At 60.4% G+C, this 12,973-nt stretch overlaps 1 long non-coding RNA gene across 1 annotated transcript; it reads right to left on the bottom strand.

Moving 5' to 3' along the window:
• Positions 1 to 8,299: 8,299 nt before the first annotated feature.
• Positions 8,300 to 12,547, bottom strand: LOC142019123 (uncharacterized). Its single transcript, XR_012646988.1, has 2 exons — positions 12,437 to 12,547; positions 8,300 to 11,939 (listed from the first exon to the last, which is right to left on the bottom strand). It is a non-coding gene; the product is annotated as an uncharacterized LOC142019123 (long non-coding RNA).
• Positions 12,548 to 12,973: the final 426 nt, after the last annotated feature.

Genomic DNA, 12,973 nt, shown 5'->3' with positions numbered 1-12,973 from the left:
CTGCGTGGGGCGGCCCCTGACGTGTGTGTGTGTGTGTGTGTGTACCCCTGCTGCTGCGTGGGGCGGCCCCTGACGTGTGTGTGTGTGTGTGTGTATGTGTGTATGGCCCTGCTGCTGCGTGGGGCGGCCCCTGACGTGTGTGTGTGTGTGTGTGTGTGTGTGTGTGTGTATGTGTATATACCCCTGCTGCTGCGTGGGGCGGCCCCTGACGTGTGTGTGTGTGTGTGTATGTGTGTGTGTATACCCCTGCTGCTGCGTGGGGCGGCCCCTGACGTGTGTGTGTGTGTGTGTGTGTGTGTGTATGTGTATATACCCCTGCTGCTGCGTGGGGCGGCCCTGCTGGGGGGGAGGGCACAGACGTGTGTGTGTGCGCACGTGCGCGCGCCCCTGCTGGGGGTGAGGGCATGTCTCTGTGTGTGTGTGTGTGCGCCCCTGCTGGGGGGGAGGGCATGTCTCTGTGTGTGTGTGTGTGTGTGTTCCCCTGCTGGGGGTGAGGGCACAGACGTGTGTGTGTGTGTGTGTGCCCCTGCTGGGGGTGAGGGCACAGACGTGTGTGTGTGCCCCTGCTGGGGGTGAGGGCATGTCTGTGTGTGTGTGTGTGTTCCCCTGCTGGGGGGTGAGGGTACAGACGTGTGTGTTTGTGTGTGTGTGCCCCTGCTGGGGGTGAGTGTACAGACTTGTATGTTTGTATGTACCCCTGCTGGGGGTGAGGGTACAGATGTGTGTGTTTGTGTGTGTGTGCCCCTGCTGGGGGTGAGGGTACAGATGTGTGTGTTTGTATGTACCCCTGCTGGGGGTGAGGGTACCGATGTGTGTGTTTGTGTGTGTGTGTGTGTGTGCCCCTGCTGGGGGTGAGGGTACAGACGTGTGTGTTTGTATGTGTGTGTGTGCCCCTGCTGGGGGGTGAGGGTACAGACATGTGCGTGTGTGCCCCTGCTGGGGGTGAGGGCACATCTGTGTGTGTGTGTGTGTTTGTGTGGGCCCCTGCTGGGGGTGAGGGCACAGACGTGTGTGTGTGTGTGTGTGTGTGTGTGTGTACCCCTGCTGGGGGTGAGGGTAGAGACATATGTATGTGTGCATGTGTATACCCCTGCTGGGTGTGAGGATACATCCGTGTGTGTAGCGCTGCCCCCTGCTGGGTGTGAAGGTACAGATGCGTGCATGTGTGCGTGTGTGTCTCCCTGCTGGTGTGAAGGTACAGATGCGTGTGTGTGTGTGTGTGTGTCGCTCTGTGCTGGGTGTGAAGGTACAGGCATGTGTGTGTGTGTGTGTGTGTCTCCCTGCTGGGTGTGAAGGTAGAGATGAGTGTGTGTGTGTGTCTTTCTCTCTGCTGGGAGTGAAGGTACAGGTGCGTGCGTGTGTGTGTGTGTGTGTGTGTGTGTGTGTGTGTGTCGCTCTCTGCTGGGTGTGAAGGTACAGGCGTGTGTGTGTGTCACTCTCTGCTGGGTGTGAAGGTACAGGCGCGCGCGTGCATGTGTGTGTGTGTGTGTGTGTGTGTGTCTCCCTGCTGGGTGTGAAGGTAGAGATGAGTGTGTGTGTGTGTGTGTGTGTGTCTTTCTCTCTGCTGGGTGTGAAGGTACAGATGTGGGCGTGTGTGTGTGTGTGTGTGTCTCTCTCTCTGCCGGGTGTCAAGACAAAAAGCAGTCAAGTAGCACTTTAAAGACTAGCAAAATGGTTTATTAGGTGAGACAGACCCACTTCTGTCTGTCCCACGAAAGCTCACCTAATAAACTATTTTGCTAGTCTTTAAAGTGCTACTTGACTGCTTTTTGTCTTGATAGTGTATAGACTAGCACGGCTTCCTCTCTGTTACTTCTCTGCTGGGTGTGAGGTAGAGGGGGGTGTGGGTGTGTGTGTCCCTGCTGGGTGTGAAGGTACAGATGCGTGCGTGCGTGCGTGCGTGCGTGCGTGTGTGTGACTCTGCTGGGTGCAAAGGTAGAGATGCGTGTGTGTCCCTGCTGGGTGTGTGGGGACAGATGTGTGCATGTGTGTGTCTCGCTCTCTGCTGGGTGTGAAGGTACAGATGTGTGTGTGTGTGTGTCTCCCTGCTGGGTGTGAAGGTACATATGTGTGTGTCTGTCTGTGTGTGTCTCTCTCTGATGGGTGTGAAGGTAGAGATGCATGTGTGTGTGTCCCTGCTTGGTGTGAAGGTACAGATGCGTGCATATGTGTGTCTGTCTGTGTGTGTCTCTCTCTGCTTGGTGTGAAGGTAGAGATGCGTGTGTGTGTGTGTCCCTGCTGGGTGTGCGGGCACAGATGTGTGTGAGTGCGCTCATGTGTGTGGTTCCCGGCCGGCTGAGGACACTGCTGGTGCCAAGCAGGCCCAGGGGTTTGCAGCTGGCTGGGGCTGCCCCCCAGCGGCTGGTTCTGGCTGGAGAGAGGGCGCTGCTAGGGCAGCCAGGCAGGTGCTGGCACTGGGCACCTCCAGCAGCCTGGGGTGTGGGGGATGCTCCAAGCAGGGCGGGGCGCCAGCCCAGTGCATGTTGGTTGCACACAGCAGAGGTGGGGCTACGGCTGAGCTAGCACCCGGGGGTACCCCCTGCCCCCCGGCATCAGCACCCTGCCTGACTTCCGCCAGCGCCAGCGAGGTGAGACTCAGCCTCCCGGGACCAGCGAGGGCAGGGCTGTTGCGCTGGAGTCGCTCCAGCGTGCTGCAGGCAGGCGCTGGCTGCGGGTGGCCACCCAGTGAGTGGGGGCAGGCGCAGGACGGGGGGCTGATTCCCGGGGGGTAAGTTACCTGGGGGGGGCAGCAGGTAGCTGGGGACTGAGCAGAGGGACTTTCACCCTCTGGGATTCTGTGGGGACTGAGTCCAGCCCTGGCACCGGTGGGCCAAAACCTCCGGGAGCCCACTGCAGCTACAGCTGCTGACCCTATGGGTGGCTTTGGCCCCCGAAGGGGTGGGGATGCTGCGGATGGAAGGGAACTGGGGGTGCTTCGTCTTAGCCCCTCCTGCGAATAAAAACCCTTCTCTCGCGCCTCGTGAGTCCTTCCCGAGCCCTCAAAGCACCTCACAGCCTTGTCCCCATTTCACAGTGGGGGAAACTGAGGCAGGACACTAATCAGAGCTGTGGGCGCCCATCTAATAGCCACCCTGCCACCCCCACTCTGGGCAATGGCAGTCACACTCCTGCCAATCACCAAGTCACAGCGCTGCCGCTTACGCCCACTTCCGCACCCGCTCCCCGCATGGCTGACCTGCCCCCAGAGGGGAGGGCACTCACACATGGAGCCTCTCTCTCTTCCAGGGCCAGCCTGCAGCAGCCGCCGACGGCTTTGCACCAGCGCCTCAGTGCCGAATCCAACCCGTTTCCGGGGGCTGCAGAGGAGGGCTGCGTGGGTGGCTGCCTGGCAGCAGGCTTGTGTGTGCACGGTGCAGACAGCGTGGGCGTCAGTCAGCCTGTGCGTGGAGCTCTCCCGCGCTCGGCCGAGTTTTACACCGGGGATCTCCGCTGACTTCACGCCAGCCTTGCAGCAGGGCCAGGGACAGCAGGTGCAGCCGCTGCGTGGGACACTAATTGGCAAAGGGCGAGACTGCTGCCTTCCACACGGGCGTTTCCGCATTACCGAGAGTCCAACCAGGGCCCCACGGTGGCTTTGTCCTCACAGCTCCAATGCCCAAGGAAAGACGCAGCAAAAGCCACCCGCCGCCGGCTGCCCCTGCTCAGCCACTGCCTGAGCCTGGGAGGGAAGAGAAAGGCAGGAGCTGGGGGGATGAGGCAGGCAGGCAGCAAACCGCAGAACAATGGGATTTTGCCTGGCTAATCCACCCATTGGCACGGTCCAACCAGTCTCCCGCTGAACGGCTGCGACCTGCACACGGCAGAGCGGACGTGTCTCCAAGCAAGGTGCAGCCCATCCGTCACAAGGCCAGGCCCTGCATTCAGTGGGAAGGCAGGGTGGTAAAACCCAGTTGCGGAGAACGTAGGTGCCACCTGATTTCCCGTGGGCTGTGCCTTTGAGTTTCTAACAGCCTGCACATCTGTTGGTACAGCTGCCCTGCCGCCCCTCATCGTGGGGGCAGAGTGCTAGGGCGAGTCACACATGCTGTGCTCTCTCCTGGAGACTTCATTTATGTTCTTTCTTGCTTCGTTGTTTTCCCCTCATCTGAGTAAGAACATGTCAGGAACAAGAGGTGACTGGACAGCAGCGTATAAACGCATTCGGCGGGAGACAATCCCAGGGCTGGTTAGGCTGGCAGAGACGGGCACAGCAAGAACCAGGGGTTGGAAGCTGAAGCCAGGCGAATGCAAACAGGAAATCAGGCAGCAGTTCCCAGCAGCGGGGGCGATCGGCTGCTAGGCCAGTGATGGGTTTTCCAGCCTTTGCACCAGGCCCCCTCCAACGCCAGCAGGGCGGCTGCTGCTTGACGGCAGCAGGGCGGGGCGCCGGTTCGTGGAAGGCACGGCTGATGCTGCGCTCACCACCTGTACCCACGGGCTAGAGCCACCGGGGCGCTCTGGGTGCTGGCCATGCCAAGGAGCCTGCGGCTGAGCCAATGCGCCGACTACTCCCACCGAATCCTGGGAGACAGCGGCTCAGTGCCTCCCCCCTCCAGCCTGTCAGGCTGCCCCAGAAGGTCCCCCCGCCCCGCAGCAGCTTTGCGGTGTGACGGAGTCAGCAGGGAGCAGAACTCTCGCCTCTGCCCCCCGAGGGCCAATCCCTGCTCCGCCTCTGCCCCCCGAGGGCCAATCTCTGCTCCGCCTCTGCCCCCCAAGGGCCAATCCCTGCTCCGCCTCTGCCCCCCGAGGGCCAATCTCTGCTCCGCCTCTGCCCACCAAGGGCCAATCCCTGCTCCGCCTCTGCCCCCCGAGGGCCAATCTCTGCTCCGCCTCTGCCCCCCGAGGGCCAATCCCTGCTCCGCCTCTGCCCCCCAAGGGCCAATCCCTGCTCCGCCTCTGCCCCCCGAGGGCCAATCCCTGCTCCGCCTCTGCCCCCCGAGGGCCAATCCCTGCTCCGCCTCTGCCCCACCAAGGGCCAATCCCTGCTCCGCCTCTGCCCCCCGAGGGCCAATCTCTGCTCCGCCTCTGCCCCCCGAGGGCCTATCCCTGCTCCGCCTCTGCCCCCCAAGGGCCAATCCCTGCTCCGCCTCTGCCCCCCAAGGGCCAATCTCTGCTCCGCCTCTGCCCCCCCGAGGGCCAATCCCTGCTCCGCCTCTGCCCCCCAAGGGCCAATCCCTGCTCCGCCTCTGCCCCCCCATGGGCCAATCCCTGCTCCGCCTCTGCCCCCCGAGGGCCAATCCCTGCTCCGCCTCTGCCCCCCGAGGGCCAATCTCTGCTCCGCCTCTGCCCCCCGAGGGCCAATCCCTGCTCCGCCTCTGCCCCCCAAGGGCCAATCCCTGCTCCGCCTCTGCCCCCCAAGGGCCAATCTCTGCTCCGCCTCTGCCCCCCGAGGGCCAATCCCTGCTCCGCCTCTGCCCCCCGAGGGCCTATCCCTGCTCCGCCTCTGCCCCCCATGGGCCAATCCCTGCTCCGCCTCTGCCCCCCATGGGCCAATCTCTGCTCCGCCTCTGCCCCCCGAGGGCCAATCTCTGCTCCGCCTCTGCCCCCCGAGGGCCAATCCCTGCTCCGCCTCTGCCCCCCAAGGGCCAATCCCTACTCCGCCTCTGCCCCCCAAGGGCCAATCTCTGCTCCGCCTCTGCCCCCCAAGGGCCAATCTCTGCTCCGCCTCTGCCCCACCAAGGGCCAATCCCTGCTCCGCCTCTGCCCCCCAAGGGCCAATCCCTGCTCCGCCTCTGCCCCACCAAGGGCCAATCCCTGCTCCGCCTCTGCCCCCCGAGGGCCAATCTCTGCTCCGCCTCTGCCCCCCGAGGGCCAATCTCTGCTCCGCCTCTGCCCCCCGAGGGCCAATCCCTGCTCCGCCTCTGCCCCCCGAGGGCCAATCTCTGCTCCGCCTCTGCCCCCCGAGGGCCAATCCCTGCTCCGCCTCTGCCCCCCGAGGGCCAATCTCTGCTCCGCCTCTGCCCCCCGAGGGCCAATCCCTGCTCCGCCTCTGCCCCACCAAGGGCCAATCTCTGCTCCGCCTCTGCCCCCCGAGGGCCAATCCCTGCTCCGCCTCTGCCCCACCAAGGGCCAATCCCTGCTCCGCCTCTGCCCCCCAAGGGCCAATCTCTGCTCCGCCTCTGCCCCCCGAGGGCCAATCTCTGCTCCGCCTCTGCCCCCCATGCGCCAATCTCTGCTCCGCCTCTGCCCCCCAAGGGCCAATCCCTGCTCCGCCTCTGCCCCCCATGGGCCTATCTCTGCTCCGCCTCTGCCCCCCATGGGCCAATCCCTGCTCCGCCTCTGCCCCACCAAGGGCCAATCTCTGCTCCGCCTCTGCCCCACCAAGGGCCAATCTCTGCTCCGCCTCTGCCCCCCAAGGGCCAATCTCTGCTCCGCCTCTGCCCCCCCAGGGCCAATCTCTGCTCCGCCTCTGCCCCCCGAGGGCCAATCCCTGCTCCGCCTCTGCCCCCCGAGGGCCAATCCCTGCTCCGCCTCTGCCCCCCGAGGGCCAATCTCTGCTCCGCCTCTGCCCCACCAAGGGCCAATCTCTGCTCCGCCACTGCCCCCCGAGGGCCAATCCCTGCTCCGCCTCTGCCCCCCAAGGGCCAATCTCTGCTCCGCCTCTGCCCCCCGAGGGCCAATCTCTGCTCCGCCTCTGCCCCCCAAGGGCCAATCCCTGCTCCGCCTCTGCCCCCCAAGGGCCAATCCCTGCTCCGCCTCTGCCCCCCGAGGGCCAATCTCTGCTCCGCCTCTGCCCCCCGAGGGCCAATCCCTGCTCCGCCTCTGCCCCCCGAGGGCCAATCTCTGCTCCGCCTCTGCCCCCCGAGGGCCAATCCCTGCTCTGCCTCTGCCCCTCGAGGGCCAATCTCTGCTCCGCCTCTGCCCCCCGAGGGCCAATCCCTGCTCCGCCTCTGCCCCCCATGGGCCAATCCCTGCTCCGCCTCTGCCCCCCGAGGGCCAATCTCTGCTCCGCCTCTGCCCCCCGAGGGCCAATCCCTGCTCCGCCTCTGCCCCCCGAGGGCCAATCCCTGCTCCGCCTCTGCCCCCCCGAGGGCCAATCTCTGCTCCGCCTCTGCCCCCCCGAGGGCCAATCTCTGCTCCGCCTCTGCCCCACCAAGGGCCAATCCCTGCTCTGCCTCTGCCCCCCGAGGGCCAATCTCTGCTCCGCCTCTGCCCCACCAAGGGCCTATCCCTGCTCCGCCTCTGCCCCCCAGGTGAAAACACCTGGCACCAGGGCAAGTCCATGGCACCTGGCCACACCGCTGAAACCAGCCGGACAGGCAGTGGCCGTACAGACGAGGACACTGGGAGATTTCTGCCACCCACGTTCCCCCTGTCACTGCCCCTCGGATGATCTTCGCTTCCGGCCCCACACACCCTACAGCTTTGGAGTGCCAAACAGCCACTGTCCTTCAGCATCGCCACTGGGGTGATCCCTGCTCCTCCCGCCTTGGCATCCGCCCCCTCCGCAGGTTATCTTTACCCAACCTTTCTGGGTTCTTGCAAGAGCAGCTTGGGTGCAGGGTGAGCCTCACTTCGCCTCTAAGCTCCCCTCCAGTCCCATCCGGCTGGCGGAGCTGCTAGTAAGCCCCTCAGAGGCTTTTGGTTCACTTTGCCTGACTCGGTGCTCCTGGGCCTGGCCGTTCTGGTAATGCCCAAGTGCCCGTCTGAGCGCAGATTGCCCCAGCAGCGGGGTAGCGCCTGGGGAGACCTGGGGACCCATTCTTGTTCAAGGGGAAGGGAGCAGGGCCCTGTCACCCCCGCCCCCGCCCCAGCCCCTTCTCTTAGCCGGGACCCAGCTGGACAGCCCCAGGAACTTTTCATAAAGCCAAAGCCTGTCACGGGAGCAGAGCCACTTCCATTCAGCCTTTGTTGGGGCAATTTTCACAGGTCCAGGATGGCACCTGTGGTGCACTCACCTGGGCATGGCTCTGTGACGGGGACAGCTGCAGAAGACCCCCTGGGATGTTTGCCAGTGTGCTGATCAGGCCACTGACACTCCTCTCTGGGGTGCCCCACCATCCTGTCCTGCTGAGCCAGATCCTCTGGTCTCCCCCAGCCAAGGCACAGAGCTGAGGTTACCATCCCCCGCCCGCCGCAGAGCAAGGCAGACTCTGATTTGGAGTTTTCCTCCCTTTTGGGAGATGATTTCCTGGGTCTGTGCCCCAGAGGTGTGTACTCCCCGAGCTGTGGTACATCAGTCTCTCTGTGCAGAAGATCAGCACCAGGAGGGCACATGAAAGAAGCCCCTTTAGCAATGAAAGGGAGAGCTGCACAGAGGTCACCCTCCCCCAGTGATAATGACCTACAGTGAGCTAGGTTAGAAACAATGGAGTTTTACTGAGCAAAACCAGTAAGATTTAAGTGGTTATAAGTAAAATCAGACCGATCAAAGTGAGCTACCAAATTAAAATAAAAACCAACATAGCTGGTTCTGTTTCCCTGAGAATCTCATTACATGTGAGTTCTTACTCTGAACAGCTGTTCTCATATCAGGTAAAATCTTCAAACCAAAGCCAAGTGCTTGGCCAGCAGCCCAGGAGACAGTCAGGTGCCACCCAGCTGATTAACAGAGTGTCCACAGCTGGCATCATGTTTCTGTTGGTGATGCACATCCACACAGGCCTTGGTGCGCAGAACAAAATGTATTCTGTCCATGGATGGAGAAAATAGAGGGAACACTGCCTGTGTCCTCTACATGCTGTTAGCCCCTGCTGAGGTATGATGGGAGAGCAGCTCCCAGTCTCCCAGCATGCACCGACCCAGACGCAATCTGGGAGCAAGGCCAGCGTAGCTGCACAAATGTGGTCGCTCCACAATTGTGCTGTGAAGAGAGCGGTTGTGAAAAGAGCTGCTGTGTAGACACAAGTCAGCTGCGTTGTTGTAGCTGGCTCAGACGAATGTGTTTATAAAACTGTGGGTGCATTTGTGGGCCAGACTGGGCCCAAATCTATGTGCACATCTGTTGTGGTGGAGAAAAGCCTTTATTCTTAGGCTATTAAGGACTTAAACGCGCTAGCGACCTTGAATGACAGCTTCATATCCACCGTGGGCCTGATTCCTCCCTGGTGTCTCTGAGCTGACTGCAGTGAAGCAGCTGCAAGCCGCTAGCGGTCCATTAATACCATCTCTGTGAGCTGCAACCTCTGGGAGCCATGGAAATTGTCAGAGCCACAGCTTTGAAAATCATCTAAAATTGGGATAAATTACCCTCCCTTTGGCTCCCAAGAAGATCCGTGGATGAGAAGGCTTTTTTCTCACAGCCCAGAGATCTCTGAAGAGATAATAGGCGTTCTCTACCGCTAGGAAATAAAACCTCCTGTTTATGGCCAAATGAAAAGCTTTTTCCTCAGTGAATGATTTTATGGGGCTTTTATGGGGAAAACTGAAACGAATGCCCTTTAAATCATTTGTGTTAAGTGAATGAGAATCATACTGTTGTAATTATTTTGAAAGAGATGAATCAACAGACTATTAAAGAATTTATGGCTGTTTCCTCCTTCTTTTTTTTTTTCCTTTTTTTTTTTAAACTGAAATGGAGGAATAAAACTACTGACCCTGCAGTTTGTCGAGGCAAAGCGCTCGGCTTTAGCCCATTTGGCCATGAGGTCGAGGTTCCCTCTGGCAGGCAGGCAGGTGTGGACCTACCACAGAGGTGTTGAGGGCTCTGTTCCCAGGTCTGGTGAGTGACTGTGAGCCAGGCTTCAGATGCCTGGGTTCCCTACCTACAAACTAAGGGTATATTTCATAGAACGCTATGCCACTGCCACATCTGCATAGCGATGTATTTGTAATGTTTGACTGGGCGGCTGAGTCATGGGGGGCTGTTTCTGTTTCCTGGTTGGACGATGAAAACTTTTAGAAGAGAATGACAAATAAGAAATACTTTCCCCCATTCAAATGCTAACAGCTCCCCCCAAAAGTGTTACCAGATTGTTCCCAGATCTTGCAGTTTTAAGAGGCATCTCACAAGAATTGCTGCTTTTCAGAAATCACCAGCTTGGAAAAGAGTCTCTTAGTACATGGCAAGAATTAGCAACTCTGAAGGCACAGCATGTTTGGGCTCGGGGTCAGAGGGAGACGACCCTGTCCCTGCACACGGCTCACACCCACCAAACTCAAAGGCGATATGCTGGCTTTCTCCCAGCGGCAAGAGGACAGAATCAGGCCCTGTTATGGGACAGGTTGGAAATTTACAGTTGAACCTTTTTCCGGCGGAAAATTCTTGTTGTTGTTGTTTCATATATAAAAGTTCCCGTAGAAAGTTTTTGCTTTTCTGCAAAAGTTTTGATTCTGCATCCCAAAAGCCAAGGCCCGGAGAGTGTGCGGGAGGACAGAGGGCTGGATGAAAGGAGCTGGTTTCTGCAGTTCGGGGACTACACATTCCACTTCAGGGCCATTTTCGGCCAAACTTTTCCAGATTCTGGCGTCCCAGTTTCTCGCCAGGAAGTCGGCCTGTTCTGTAGAAAATGTCCTGGATGACGTTGTCCTTTTCCTTGCGATTGTCCATGGACACACACCTACACCCTTTCCCACTCTGCTCTTCCTAAGAAGTTCCCACCTGCCAGTCACGGTTGCAGCTACAGCCCTCCAGGAACACATCCCCCAGAGGAGGCCAGAGCGTGCTACTGATTGTTGCGTCATGGAAACATTGACTTCTTTCCCAGCTTTCAACACACAGACAGACACTGGCGAGGCGCAGAAGGTGCCAGGTGAGGAAATCAGAACTGCGGAGCAGTTCCCCGCCCACCTCCCACCAAGCAGGGGAGAAGGTTTCATGCTTCGCTCCTCGGGGCCCTGGAGCACAAAACCATGTGGCTGCTCCGCTCACAGCCAGCGGCCAGGCCTGAGCTCATTAGCGCGGAGGAGGCAGTGCTGGGCGCGCCTGCACGTCAGGCCCAAGCCGTGTGAGTGACAGGCCGGGTGGCAGAGGCCCCGGGGATGAGTCTGTTGCAGAGATGCTGTGCCACTCCAACGGGACGTAATTAAAAGTGACGGACGCCCCCCGCCCGCTGGCCAGCTCCGGGTGATGTCACTTAAATTCTTCACTAATGAGTGCCAGGCTGCCCGGCCGGGGCTGCATGGTTCCCAGGGCTGCGGGGAGACGCTGGTGGCGTGTTTGGGCTCGGGCTTAGAGGAGGGCGATCCTGTCCCTGCACAGTGCTCACGGCCCGGAGTACTTAATTGTGCAAGCTTCACGCTAGCAAAGGAGAGCCCTGGCTTGAGCAAACCTCCTCTGCTCACAGCTGCCTTCCTGTTCTCCTGCCGCCCTGCCTTGCATGCGGAGACCCCGGGTGGGTTTCAACGGGTGTGCTTGACACACTGGTGTGCCGAGAGAACAGTCCAAGTGTGCTGTGAGATGTCCTCAGTTTCCCCTCCCTGGGGCTCATGCAGAGCTGCTGCGCAGGGAAATGCCAATATCACAGGAGACCGCTCGTGCCAGGAGAGAGCTGAAGTGCTCCTTCCTGTCCCAAATGGGCCGGCAGCAAGGAGGGAGGGATGGCCGAAGCCTGCTGGAGCTGGGATGGGATTTGAGTGCCACAGCCCAGCTCCAAGGGGCCGGCCGGGAGGGGTGATGTGTGAGCCATCAGTTCAGCTGGAAAGTGGGTGTGCCGCGGAATTTTGGCCCATTGAAGTGCGTGTGCCATGCCAGCGAAGAGGGTGGGAACCACTGGCACAGACCTCCTGCACCCCGGGGAGGAGGTCAGGAAAGCAGCCAGCCTGCGTGTGCGCAGGAGGTGCAGCTGCCAGCGTCCCGGATGCGAGTCTTGCCGAGGGGCGTGAACGCTGGCGAAGTCCATGCCCCTCGGCCCGGCTAACTCCACGAGGGTGCTGTGACTGCCCCAGGGAGCGAGGAGAGGCCTGGCAGAGCAGCACGTGGAGGGAGCCTACGGACTAGCAGCGAGGGCGGATGGAGCCCAAGACGCCGGCCAGCTGCACGGCCCGGGAAGCAGCCGGGACTGTAAGCCGATAACAGGATTTTAATAACTCGGGAGGTGTCGGGGTCAAGAGGGGCAGCAGGGAGGTCAAGTGCATGAGGCCAGGGAGGAGCCTGGCGTGCAGGCAGCTGCTCTCCCAGCCACTTGAGTGGGGATGAAGGGTTACACTGGGGTGAGAGCAGCTCTTAAAGGGACAGCGCCCCTTTTCCCACCAGGGCCCATATGCCTGTGAACAGGTCAGTCTGTGACCTTGGATCTGGCCTCTCTGGGCAACCTCCTTAACGCGCCAGACCAGGGCAGAGAGGAGCCAGCTGTTTTCCTTAGCTGGTTAAGCCCCTCTGGAGCAGCAAGGCGCTCCTGTGTCGGGCAGAGGGATCCGCGGATAAGCCACGCACCCCGTTCCGAGAGCCGCCATGCAAGGGAAGCTCTTCACACTGCAGGGAACAGCCTCGCGGGCCCCTCAGGGCGCGGGAGTGGGCGGTGCAGAGAAACCTGGACCAGTCTTGGTCTCCACTCACCCAGCTCTGCCAAGCAGCCTGACCCTGCTTCTCAGCACCTGCGTGCCCAGCGCTGGCCTCTCATCAGAGAGCTGACCCGCGAGCACCCGCGCTTTTTCTGTTCAGCCTTTGTCCTTAAAAAAAAAAAAACAAAAAAAAAAAGTTTTGTTTGAAATTTTCCATTTTCCAATGAAAAGCCAACCCCCGCCCCCAGCTCGCTCCAAAAATCTGAGCATCCCGCACATTCGCTGCCTCCCCAGGCTGTCCACAGGGAACACTCAGCCCATCTAATCACCAGCCATATGCAACGGAGCATCTGGCTGGGATACGTGTGCACCTCAGGAATAACACGGGGAACCCATTGCCCCCAGGGGAAGGCGTGGAGGCCAGAAGGATCACAAAAGTACTAGGGACGTCCCATCAATGGCTGTTAGCTGCACCCTGCTCATGGGTGCCCTGGGGCAGGATTTGAACCTAGGTCTCCGGAGATAAAAGCTGACAGCCCCTTAGGAGGGGGAGCACTAGAGAGCATGGCTGGGCCACTCACCTTGGAGTCAA

Source organism: Carettochelys insculpta, chromosome 11, assembly GCF_033958435.1.
Source record: "Carettochelys insculpta isolate YL-2023 chromosome 11, ASM3395843v1, whole genome shotgun sequence".
In the NCBI taxonomy this organism is placed as follows: Eukaryota; Metazoa; Chordata; order Testudines; family Carettochelyidae; genus Carettochelys; species Carettochelys insculpta.
This window is presented reverse-complemented; position numbering and strand designations above follow the sequence as displayed.